This window comes from Lactuca serriola, chromosome 9 (genome assembly GCF_051521515.1).
Source record: "Lactuca serriola cultivar US96UC23 chromosome 9, Lser_US96UC23_V15, whole genome shotgun sequence".
NCBI classification, from domain to species: Eukaryota; Viridiplantae; Streptophyta; class Magnoliopsida; order Asterales; family Asteraceae; genus Lactuca; species Lactuca serriola.
In genome coordinates this window covers 103,819,744-103,831,764 of record NC_136416.1, presented here as the reverse complement: position 1 = coordinate 103,831,764, position 12,021 = coordinate 103,819,744, and positions in this window count along the sequence as shown.

The following is a 12,021-nucleotide window of genomic DNA, read 5'->3' as shown; positions in this document are numbered from 1 at the left end:
ACAAGTATTGTATGAATGTATTAAGTATATGTTTTGGGTGAGTATGTGATCACTTTCTTCTAACATATATATATATATATATATATATATATATATATATATATATATATATATATATTAAGTATTTGCTATGAAATACGTGCTATGTGTTTATATATTGTTGTTTATTTAAGATGAGTGTGGAATGGATGTTTTATATAGGTGTTAAATGAGTTAATCTGTATATGTATTTTATATCTACAAATATGTTGTGTAGAACATGAGTAGATAAATTAGATGATGTGTGATGATAATTAGGTGATGAGAAATAGGTGATGATAATTAGGTGATCATAAATAGGTGATGATAAATAGGTGATGTGAGATGAGAGGAGATACCATAACCTTGACCGGAAATGTGGCAATTTGGCGATGTAGTCATCTACCAGAGTATAGATGGCGACCACGGACTATTCTGGATAACCCCGTGGAAACACCAGCATGCTCATAACCTGTAGGTGATGAATTACGAGTTCAGGCGATGTTGTAACTACGTATTCATGCGATGATACTCTAACCCTTACAATGAATTACGAGTCCAGGCGATGTTGTGACTACGTATTCATGCGATGATAGCCTAACCATTACTATGAGTTACGAGTCCAGGCGATGTTGTGACTGCGTATTCATGCTTTAGGAACGAATATATAAAGGAAATGTGATGTATGAAGATGAGAGGTAAATACGATGTAGGAGATGACCCTTAGGATAATTCCTTAGGGAAGGTACTTAAGAATAAACGAAGATAATAGGGATTGGTAATTGGGTTGATTGTTATATGATTGAATATAATAATTATATTATTGTGGGTTGAAAACCCTATATGCTCACCAGGCTCCCAAGCCTGACCAACTCAGTTTTCTTTTCATTACAGGTAATTGCACAAGAGTATAGGTTGGTGGACTTGACGAGAGGTTTTGGATTATAGATCAGTAGTTATAAATAACTGTTGTAAGGTCTATTTTATACTATTTATGCTTTTGGTCTGTATCGGAACATGACATCCCGAGATTTTGTTATTTAATGAAAATACATTTCTTTAAAGAAATGCTCTGATAAATTCTTATCACATTTTGTTTTGGGAACAAATTCCGCAACCGTTTTCTTTAAACGATTACTATGATTTATAAAACAAAGCATAAACAAATCGGTCTTTTCTGGCTGTGAAATTGGGGATGTCACAGTTGGTATCAGAGCATTAGTTTAAGCGAACTAGGAATTTGTAGAATTTCTAGACTTAAACTTAGAATGCTAAGCGATGATTGTGAGATGATTGCCTACCATATTTTAGACAAAAGCACTAGTATATTTTAGGAAAGATTCCTAAAATGCTTTTATGTGCTAAATGTTATATGTTTGCCATATATGATGTTATTTTTCCGGATCTATGGTCTGTTGCCGACCGGATCTGGAAACCTTATGTGTTTAGGATTCTAAACGTATGACGACGGTATTAGAACTAGCATGTAAACTTTTCAGATTGATAAGGATGGTTTAATTATCTATCATGGATGAGGATCTAAATTAACCTCATTCAGTGTATAGATCAAGAATGGCAAGGACAAGAAGCGGAGTTGGAAACGCGAACGAAAACAAGAATCGGCCACCTGTAATCGAGCAAATACCTATTGTAGCTGCTGCACCTGAGCCGATGACGATGGCTGGTGTAATATTGATGATTCAAACGATGTTGGATCGCCAGATTGAAGAAACTAGAAGGCTGCTTCAACAAGATCGTGAAGAACTTTCAATTCAAGTTGAAGAGCCCGAAGTGAATGGAGGGCCGTCGGAAGGAGGTAACTTCAGTGGGACTGTTGGTCAAGCCAACCCACCAATTGTTAGCCAGAATAAACATGATGGAGGGAATGATGGCCTTGGATGCAAGTACAAAGATTTATTGACTAGCAAACCATCGACCTTCACTGGAAAGGAAGATCCGATTGGATTCATGGATTGGATCTCAGAGATGGAGCTAGCCTTCATGATGTGTGGTTGCAGAGGCAAGTTGCAGACCACTTTTGCAGTACGTCAGTTCAGGGGTGGAGTTGTTCGATGGTGGAACACTCTGGGAATGATCCTAAACCCTAATGAGGCACTGCAACTGACTTGGGTAGAGTTCTTGGTGCAATTCAAGCGCAAGTTCTGCTCGGCCCAAAATCTGCTAGAACTAGAGAACAAATTTCTGACATTGACAAAAGGCAGCATGTCAGTTGATGAATACACCAATGCATTTACAGACAAAATGGAATTTGCTTTGCGCATCGTCCCAGATGAGCTGGCAAAGGTAGACCGATACGCAAAGGGACTTCCATGGGAGTACGCAGTGCCAGTACGCCAGGCACCTACTCTGGAGGCAGCTATCTGGGTTGCCAAGTCTGTTGAGGACATGATAATGGGAAGAACCGCCAACAAGGTTGAAGTTGGTGAGAGAAGAAAGTTTGAGGGATCCCCAAGATCCGACGAAAAGAGAAAATTATCGAAGTCTATTTTGAAGAAGTTAGAAGGAGGAAGAGATGAAACCAAGTGGTGTGAAAAGTGCAAGAAGAAGCACTTCGGAAGATGTGATGGAGAAGTGACCTGCTATAAGTGTGGTAGGACCGGTCACTATTCCAGAGATTGTAAGTTCGACAATAGGAAGTGTTATGAATGTGGAGACGGTGGTCATATTTCGAAGAATTGCCCAAAGAAGGACAAAGCTGCAAAGAAAAACGTACCGCCACAACCAAGGGCATTCCACATGATCCTCGACGAAGCGAATCAAGGATGAGAATTTTATATCCAAGGATCAAGTTATGAAGTAGAAGTGCGAATAGTAACTTATTATGTAGCCTATTAGAGGCATAGTATAGGGTGAACTTGAACTTTTGTGTAATCGTTTCAAGATTTAATATAAACACTGGTTTTGTTATCTGATGTGATTGTGTGATTTCGTATGGTGACTTGGTTGACTGAGGGACAATACTTGGGACGAGTGTGAGTAGGTGTGAATAGTAGTAGAGATCTATACTACTGGAAGCACATGACTTGTCACACCCCAAAACCACGAACGATGGAAACGTTCAGGGGTGGAGGACGTCATATACAGTATCACAACAGTGTAATATAATAAACAAGCAACAACATCATCCATTGCATTACAAGTAGAGTTTTAATACATGTGTGTTCTTTCATTGTAGCAAGACACCAAAAATATACAATCAAAATAAAAGACGAGACTTGTCTGCTCCATCTTCTCAAAACCGGGCCATCGTACCTGTCTATTGTTGACCTGAGAATACAAGTTATTTTGAAAGAGAGTATCAGCTTTAAAGCTGGTGAATTCATAAGTAATTAAGTGTCATTGTCTTGCTTATGAAAATCTATTATGAAGGCCATGTAAACCTTTAAATGAAAATGTTGATGTAAGTATGAAAAACCCTAGAAAATCCCTTATTTTCTATAAGTATGAAGTGTAGTCTTCTACTAAGACCCGAATGTTTTGTTATGACTATGTAGTCTTCTACCAAGACCCGAATGTTTTGTTATGACTATGTAGTCTTCTACCAAGACCCGAATGTTTTGTTATGACTATGTAGTCTTCTACTAAGACCCGAATGTTTTGTTATGACTATGTAGTCTTCTACCAAGACCCGAATGTTTTGTTATGACTATGTAGTATTCTACCAAGACCTGAATGTTTTGTTATGACTATATAGTCTTCTACCAAGACCCGAATGTTTTGTAAGTAATATGATAGCTTTTCCTTTCTATTGACTAATACTAGAGTACTTAGTCTAACTCCTCGTTTATGTGAAAGTATCACAAAATAAAGTAAACAGGAAAAATATAATCATGTAAGTGTTATTATCTTGGGTTACCAGGACAAACACGACATCGCCGAAGCGAAAGATAGACCCTATGGACATCCGAAGAGTGTCCCCTCATCCTCTGTAGCGGCAGCAGGGTGGAGGGAGGGTTAGTCTCGACATCGATATCCTAATATCGAATGATCCTCCGAAGATTCACATCTCATCCACTGTTGCAACAGTTGGACAGAGGGATGGTTAGTCCCGTTACTGACTACTAAATAAGTAACAACCTTAAACATCCGCAGACATTCATCGACCACTGGTGCTAATCAGTGGGGTTCGGAATGGTAAGTCCCGCCGAATTATCCCATTGAACTGGGATAGGAAAGATAATTTACACAGTAAATACTAATAAATCATCCTCGTAGTTCTATGTACAAGTATCCAGGTAAGTAAATACAGGATAATGCACCTAAGTAACAGTGTTCCTGTATGGTATTCATGTAAGTGTGTTCATGTAACAGGTAAGTATATGTAAACATATTCATGTATCATGTAATCCTAAGTAAGTGTACTCATGTATCATGTAAGGTATTGGTATAGACTCATGAATGAACTGACTCTCGTGTGATTCTTTGTAATAGGAATAAATGTTTGTTTCTTCTAACTATCCCTATGATAATTAACTGGAAAGTAATTGGTTGTTCAAGTAGATTTATGCACCCTCGATACACCAGGGTGTGGGAAACTGAACGAAGGATGGAAACTATAACATCAATACATATATAAGAACATATGCGTATAAGTGTAGTTTCGTTCAAGAAGGTAAAAATAATGGTTTTGCAAGATATCTAGGAGTTTTGAACAATAATTAAGAATGACTTGATGTAATTTTAATAAACATTTCAAAACTAATACTTTTGTTATCAAGGTATTTTAAGATAGAAAACCATTTCATGTAACATCTTTTGAAATATGTGAAATCTACCGAGTGAAAACACAGTTATAAAATACATAAGATTGATTTAATAACATACTGTTTTCTACTTGTATTCCCCCCATTTAAGCATTTAAAATCATTTAAAACATTGATTAAGGGGTATGAACTCACCTGTAGTTGGTGGTTCGTATGAACTGGACGGTGTAGGATTGCTAGGTGTCAAGTGAGGACTTGTACACACACTACGATCCTAATGAACATATAATCACACATATATGCACTCAATTAGTCTCAAATTACTAATTGATAAAGTTAAGACATCCTAGACATAATAAACACTTTATATAAGTGTTTTAAGTCCTAAGGATTGCATCTAAGCTATTGTGGGACAAGGCACTTGTGTTTAGGGTTCCAAAGGACCCCATATATGAGTTTACTCCTCATATACCAATACACATGGAGTTTACGGTTGTAAACTCTTGAGTTTACAGCCGTAAACTCCCAACCATGGGTGTATTGTGTGTTTTGAAGTTCCAAATGATTCCTAGAATTATTCCAACTTGGTGGTTAAATTCTTGGAAGGGTTTAAGGTCTAGAAACACTCCCTAGAGGAGTTTACGGCCCCAAGGCCATTTCCTTTGGAGTTTACGGCCGTAAACTCCCTTGGAATGGTGTTTTTGTTGTTTTCAAGTCTCTTGCATATGAAGGATAGGTTCTAGACTTTTACCTAAAGCATATGAAGGCATTAGGCACACTTTGGTGCCCCTTTAATGAGTTTACGGCCCATGAACCATGTCATGGCCGTAAACTCACTTTGCAAGGTGATTCTTATGTGTTTAAGGCCCTTGATTTATTGGGAACAAGTCTAGGTAAAAGTCCAGGGCTTTAGGTGCCTTAAAAGCACCATTTGGAGCTTGAATTTGGAGTTTACGGCCTAAGAAACTCTTGGGCCGTGAACTCCCAAACTTGGGTGGTTCTTGCTTGATTTCATGTCCCTAACACACTCCTATACAAGTCCAAGGCAGTTGTATATCACGGGGGACAGTCTAGGCTTCGTTTCGGGAGTTTACCGCCCAAGAACACCTTGGGGAGTAAACTCCTAAATCTAGTGATTTAGCCTTCTAAATCATGTTATAACTACATATTAAGCTTTCTAACACTACTAGAAAGAGGTACTCACGTTTTGGTATAAAAACCCGAAGATCCGTGAGAGAGAAAATGGTTTTTCTCTAGTTGGAAATGCGAATAATGAATGAATTTGGTTCAGAATTCTATTTATAGTCCTGAGATATTTTTGGCAGAAAATATTTTTATTCCCGAAATGATCTCTAATATAATGGAGTGTCTGAATAACAGTGTTTCATAGAACCCTAGTGCAGCCACTCTCCTGATATTTCCTGAAGTGTAAACCCTGAATTACTCAAATTACACTAAAAAGTCTGAAAATTAACTGTGACTGCTATAACTTCTATTGAAGTGATATAGTTTGTACATAATGGAAATTTCGGGTTGTCACATCATCCCCCCGTTAGAAGGAATTTTGTCCCGAAATTAGAATTTAAGAAATTAAGAAGTTACAAATAACTAAGCGAAAAGGTGAGGGTGTTTCAGTTTCATCTGATCCTTACGTTCCCAAGTGAATTCCGATCCACGCTTTGCGTTCCAGCGCACCTTCACTATCGGGATACGGCTCTGCTTTGTTTGCTTGACCTCTCGGTCCATGATCTCTACTGGTTCCTCCATGAAGTTGAGGCTCTCGTTGATCTCAATCTCGTCGAGTGGAATAACAAGAGTCTCGTCGGACAGACACTTTTTCATGTTCGAGACGTGGAAGGTAGGATGTACGTTACTGAGTTCGTGTGGTAGATTGAGTTTGTAAGCTACAGGGCCGATTCTCGCGAGAATCTCGAAAGGCCCTATGTATCTTGGGTTGAGCTTCCCACGCTTTCCAAAGCGTATCAAGCCCTTCCAGGGTGAGACCTTCAGTAGGACTCGGTCGCCCACCTGGAACTCCAATGGTTTCCTACGCTGGTCGGCGTAGCTTTTCTGTCGGTCTCTAGAGGCTTTCAATTGTTCATGAATTTGAACGATCTTCTCTGTCGTTTCCCGAATTATCTCCGGACCCGTGAGAGTGCTTTCGGGAACTCGTCCCTTAGCTAACTGGGTATCACCCACTTCAGCCCAGCACAGAGGGGATCTGCACTTTCGGCTATAGAGGGCCTCGAATGGAGCTGCATTTATGCTCGTATGATAACTGTTGTTGTAGGAAAATTCAACAACGGGTAAATGGGTATCCCAAGCTTTTCCAAAGTCAATCACGCAAGCACGCAACATATCTTCTAAGGTTTGGATAGTTCTCTCACTTTGCCCGTCGGTCTGCGAATGGTAGGCTGTACTCATGTCCAGCCTAATTCCCAGGGAACTTTGTAATGACTGCCAGAACCTCGAAGTGAATCTACTATCTCGGTCCGAGATGATAGATAAAGGAACACCATGCAGACTTACAATCTCCCTAATGTAAGTTCTGGTAAGTTTCTTCATCTTGTCTGTTTCTTTGATCGGTAGGAAGTGTGCAGACTTGGTCAGTCTATCGACGATGACCCATATGGAATCAAGGCCACCCGTTGTCTTGGGCAACTTGGTTATGAAGTCCATAGTGATCCGCTCCCACTTCCATGTTGGTATCTCCGGTTGCTGTAGGAGACTGGAGGGTTTCTGGTATTCGACCTTGACCTTTGCGCAAGTAAGGCATTTACTCACGAAGGTAGCAATATCTGCTTTCATGTTAGGCCACCAATATAACTTTTTAAGATCCAGATACATCTTATCTGAACCCGGGTGGACGGAATAACGAGTGTTGTGAGCTTCCATCATGACCAAGTCTCTGATGCCACCGTGTTTCGGTGCCCAGATCCGATCCATGAGGTACCAGGCTCCGCCACCCTTGACTTCCAAGTTCTTATCCATCCCTCTGGGGGATTCACCAGCCACGTTTTCAGGTTTCAAAGCGTCGAGCTGAGCCTCCTTTATTTGCGTGGACAAGTGTGAATGGATCGTTAGAGTCAAAGATTTGACTCTACGACCAGTATGTTCTTTCCGACTTAGGGCGTCGGCTACTACATTGGCTTTACCCGGATGATAACGAATTTCGCACTCGTAATTACTGAGTAGCTCGACCCACCGTCGTTGTCTCATGTTGAGCTCTTTCTGGCCGAAAATGTGTTGTAGACTCTTATGGTCTATAAAGATCGTGCTTTTTGTACCGTACATGTAATGTCGCCAGATCTTCAGAGCAAACATAACTGCCCCTAGTTCAAGATCGTGGGTTGTGTAGTTAACCTCATGTGTCTTCAGTTGTCTCGAGGCATAGGCTATGAATTTACCTCGCTGCATCAAAACACATCCGAGCCCTTGGTTTGATGTGCCGCAATAGACCACGAAGTCTTCTATCCCTTCGGGGAGGGACAGTATTGGTGCGGTGCACAAGTCTCGTTTGAGCGTTTGGAACGCTCTTTCTTGTTTCTCTTCCCAGTCAAAGGCTACACCCTTCTGGGTCAGTTTTGTAAGAGGTTTTGCTATGCGGGAGAAGTTCTGAATGAACCGGCGATAGTAGCCAGCTAGACCTAGAAATTGACGAATTTCAGTAGGTGTCTTTGGTGCTGACCAGTTCTCGATGGCCTTAATTTTGGAAGGGTCCACGTGTATACCTTCTTCGCTAACAACATGGCCCAAAAATTCGACTCGCCGAATCCAAAATTTGCACTTGGAGAACTTCGCGTAGAGCTTCTCCGACCGTAATGTTTCTAAGATTTTACGGAGATGTTGGCTATGTTCCTCCTTACTTCGAGAGTAGATGAGTATGTCATCAATGAAGACGATGACGAACTGATCCAAGTAAGGACGACACACCCTATTCATCAGATCCATGAATACTGCGGGCGCGTTAGTTAATCCGAACGACATCACTACAAACTCGTAGTGCCCATAACGAGTTCGGAAGGCTGTCTTGGGAACATCCTCCTTTAACACTCGTAGTTGGTGATATCCGAATCGTAGATCTATCTTCGAGAAGTAATTGGCTCCTTGAAGTTGATCAAACAAATCGTCAATACGGGGTAAGGGATAACGATTTTTAATTGTAAGTTTGTTGAGTTCTCTATAGTCGATAAACATGCGAAACGATCCATCCTTCTTCTTGACGAACAAGACCGGTGCTCCCCATGGTGAGAAGCTTGGTCGAATGAATCCCTTCTTGAGAAGTTCGTTAAGTTGACTGGAAAGTTCCTGCATTTCGGCCGGTGCCAGACGATAAGGAGATTTGGCTACGGGGGTAGCCCCTGGCACTAAGTCGATTCTGAACTCGAGTTGGCGTTGCGGTGGTAAACCGGGAAGTTCTTCTGGGAATATGTCGGGGAAGTCGCGTACTTCAGGGATGTTCTGAATGTTTTTCGTTTCTTGACTTGTATCAACGACATGTGCGAGGAATGCATGGTACTCCTTTCGCAAGCACTTCTGAGCTTGAATGCACGAAATGATGCGAAGGCTTGTACTAGGTTTGTCGCTGTAGATAATTAAGGTTTCGTTGTTAGGGAGGTTAAGACGAACTGCTTTTTTTTTTCGAAGCACATAATGTCGCCACGAAGAAGAATCAACCAATCCATTCCGATGATAACGTCGAAACATTTAATTGGGACTCGCATGAGATCTATCTTGAAAGTATGGCTATCTAATGTTAAGGTACAACCTACATATATGCAGTTTGTACTCTCTGTTTTCCCGTTAACCATTTCTACCGTGAATGAATTATCTAATGCACATGGTTCTTGTTTAAGCAGGTGTGAAAATTTGTGACTTACGAAACTTCTCTCTGCTCCACTGTCGAAAAGTATGCAAGCATATGAGTTATCGAGGAGGAACGTACCAGTAACTATCGTGGGATCAGCTACTGCTTCCTCGTGGCCTAGGGCCATAACTCTTCCTACTTCGCCAGCCATTCCTGCTTTAGGGCAGTTCCTCTTGTAGTGGCCCACTTCGCCACAACCGTAGCAAGCTTGGCCCATACCGGCGTTAGGAACCTGGGCGGCTTGAGCTGTTGGAGTCTTGCAGAAACGGACTGTGTGTCCCTTCCTGTTGTAGTTAGAGCACTACATCTCCTTGCAAGGTCTGTGGTGGTGGAAGTTGCACTTGGTGCACTTCGGGAGAGTTCCAACATATGCTTTTGCTGGTAAGGGGTTCGCAGGGAGAATGGGAGTAACTATGGCAGCATTGATCGCCATAAGTTGTTGTTTCTTGGAGGATCCTTTCGAAGCCCCTCTTTTCCTCTTATTCCACCCCTTCCTGTTGTGGTCGGGGTTGACTTTTGTGGTACAGGTATAGGGATTGATGGGTTTTGAGGTTTCCTGTGGTCTATGAGAGATTGTGCTAGCTCTTTGGCGCTATCGAAAGTAATAGGCCTGGAAGCTATCACACTTGACTGGATCTGGGGCGACAGTCCCCAAATATATATCTCTATCTTTTTGCTCTGGAGAGCAACCATGTCAGGCATAAGTTTGCCAGATCACAGAACCTATTTGTGTAGGTCGTGATGTCGGATCCAACCATTTGTAGACCCCAGAATTCCTGCTCGAGTTTTTGTACTTCACCTCGAGGGCAGTATTCTTTCATCAACATGTCCTTCAATTTTTCCCAGCTGATGGAATACGCCACCACCAAAGTCAGATAGTTAACATGGCTGTTCCACCATGTTAGTGCTCTGTCAGAGAAGGTACAAGCTGCAAACTTGACCTTGTTGCCTTCCTGGCAAGCACAGATTTCAAAGACGGATTCCATCTTTTCAATCCATTGTCTCAACACCATAACACCCCCAGTTCCATTGAAGCTGCGGGGTTTGGTGTTCGTGAAGTCCTTGTAGGTGCATCCCCAAGGGTGTCCATGGCTTTCGCCGTGGTTGGAGGGAGGTGCACCTAATCCCGATCCACTAGGGATAGGAGCATTGATTGCTGACACAGCAGCTGCAACCGCCACTGTAAAAGCTGCCTGGAACATGTTGGCATCGAAAGGATTAGGTGGTTGAAGAGGTTCAGGTGGTGGTGGAGGTGGTATCGGTGCTTCGTTGTTTGGGTTACGTCTTGTACTTCTGCGTGGCGGCATCTTTAACTACACGATTAAAAGATGACGACATGGATAAGAATAAATGATTAATGAATGTGTCTCATGGACTAACTCCCCATAGCCCAACAACAGAAGGAATAGTATGACTAAATGAAGATAACAGTATTTGGATAATAATTTCCCTATGATTAGATATCTGTCAATAATACTGGAATTATAGATGTAACAAGTTCGAGAAAAATGGCCTAGAAGTAGGCTTTACATCAACCAAGATGGAAAATTTTGACAGAATTAAGACTAGATCAAGACCTAACAGGTCTAAGATTTATACAGATAGGAAATTAGACCAAAGTTTTACATAAACTAGGTTATATCCAAAAGATGAGTCGACGAGATTCTATCGGCGACGAGAACTGCTAGCATGAGTTCTCGATCCCGACAGTAGACGTTCCATGTCCCTCATACGCCTGTCAGCTCTCACTTGCTGAGCTCGAAGTTCCCTAACTTCAGCTTGAGTTTCAGCAAGTTCCCTCTGCAGATTTGCATTGCGGACCAAATTCCTTTCATGAGCAGACTCTAGTTGGCGAATGTGGAAAGTGTTAACGCCAGAGTTGGCTTCAATCTCCACGACCCGGTTAGTAGTTGCCTGACCCAGTATCGTGTTTCTGGAAATTCTACGAACCATGATGGGTAGGACCCTGTCGGCAGAACTTCCTTCAGTGAGGTTGTAGAAACTTCGGTCTCCATTGTAGGGAATGGGCTGACCTTGTTCTTGGCTCCATCTAGCCAAGTTAGTGGCCCACAGAGGCGTGGGTCCTTGAAACACGGGACGGGGGTTCAGGTTTGGGTTTTGAGCAGCTGGGGGTAGGTTGTTGACTTCAGGCTCTGAGTCAGAACTATCGGAAAAACCCTCAGCATGGTGATCATCCAAAGGGATTGGGTGATCATCTTCTAGTTCTGCCTCTAACCAACCAGCATTGCCCTGGTTTGGGAAGTACGGATCGCCATGGTGAAATCCAGCCATTTTAATCTACGCGAGAAAAGGGATATAAGAAATAGCTAAAATAGACAAACTGACTAAGATAATTACAGTAAGACCAAATACCCCTATGGTATTTCTTTATGGTTGTGTTGGTAAGTTTTT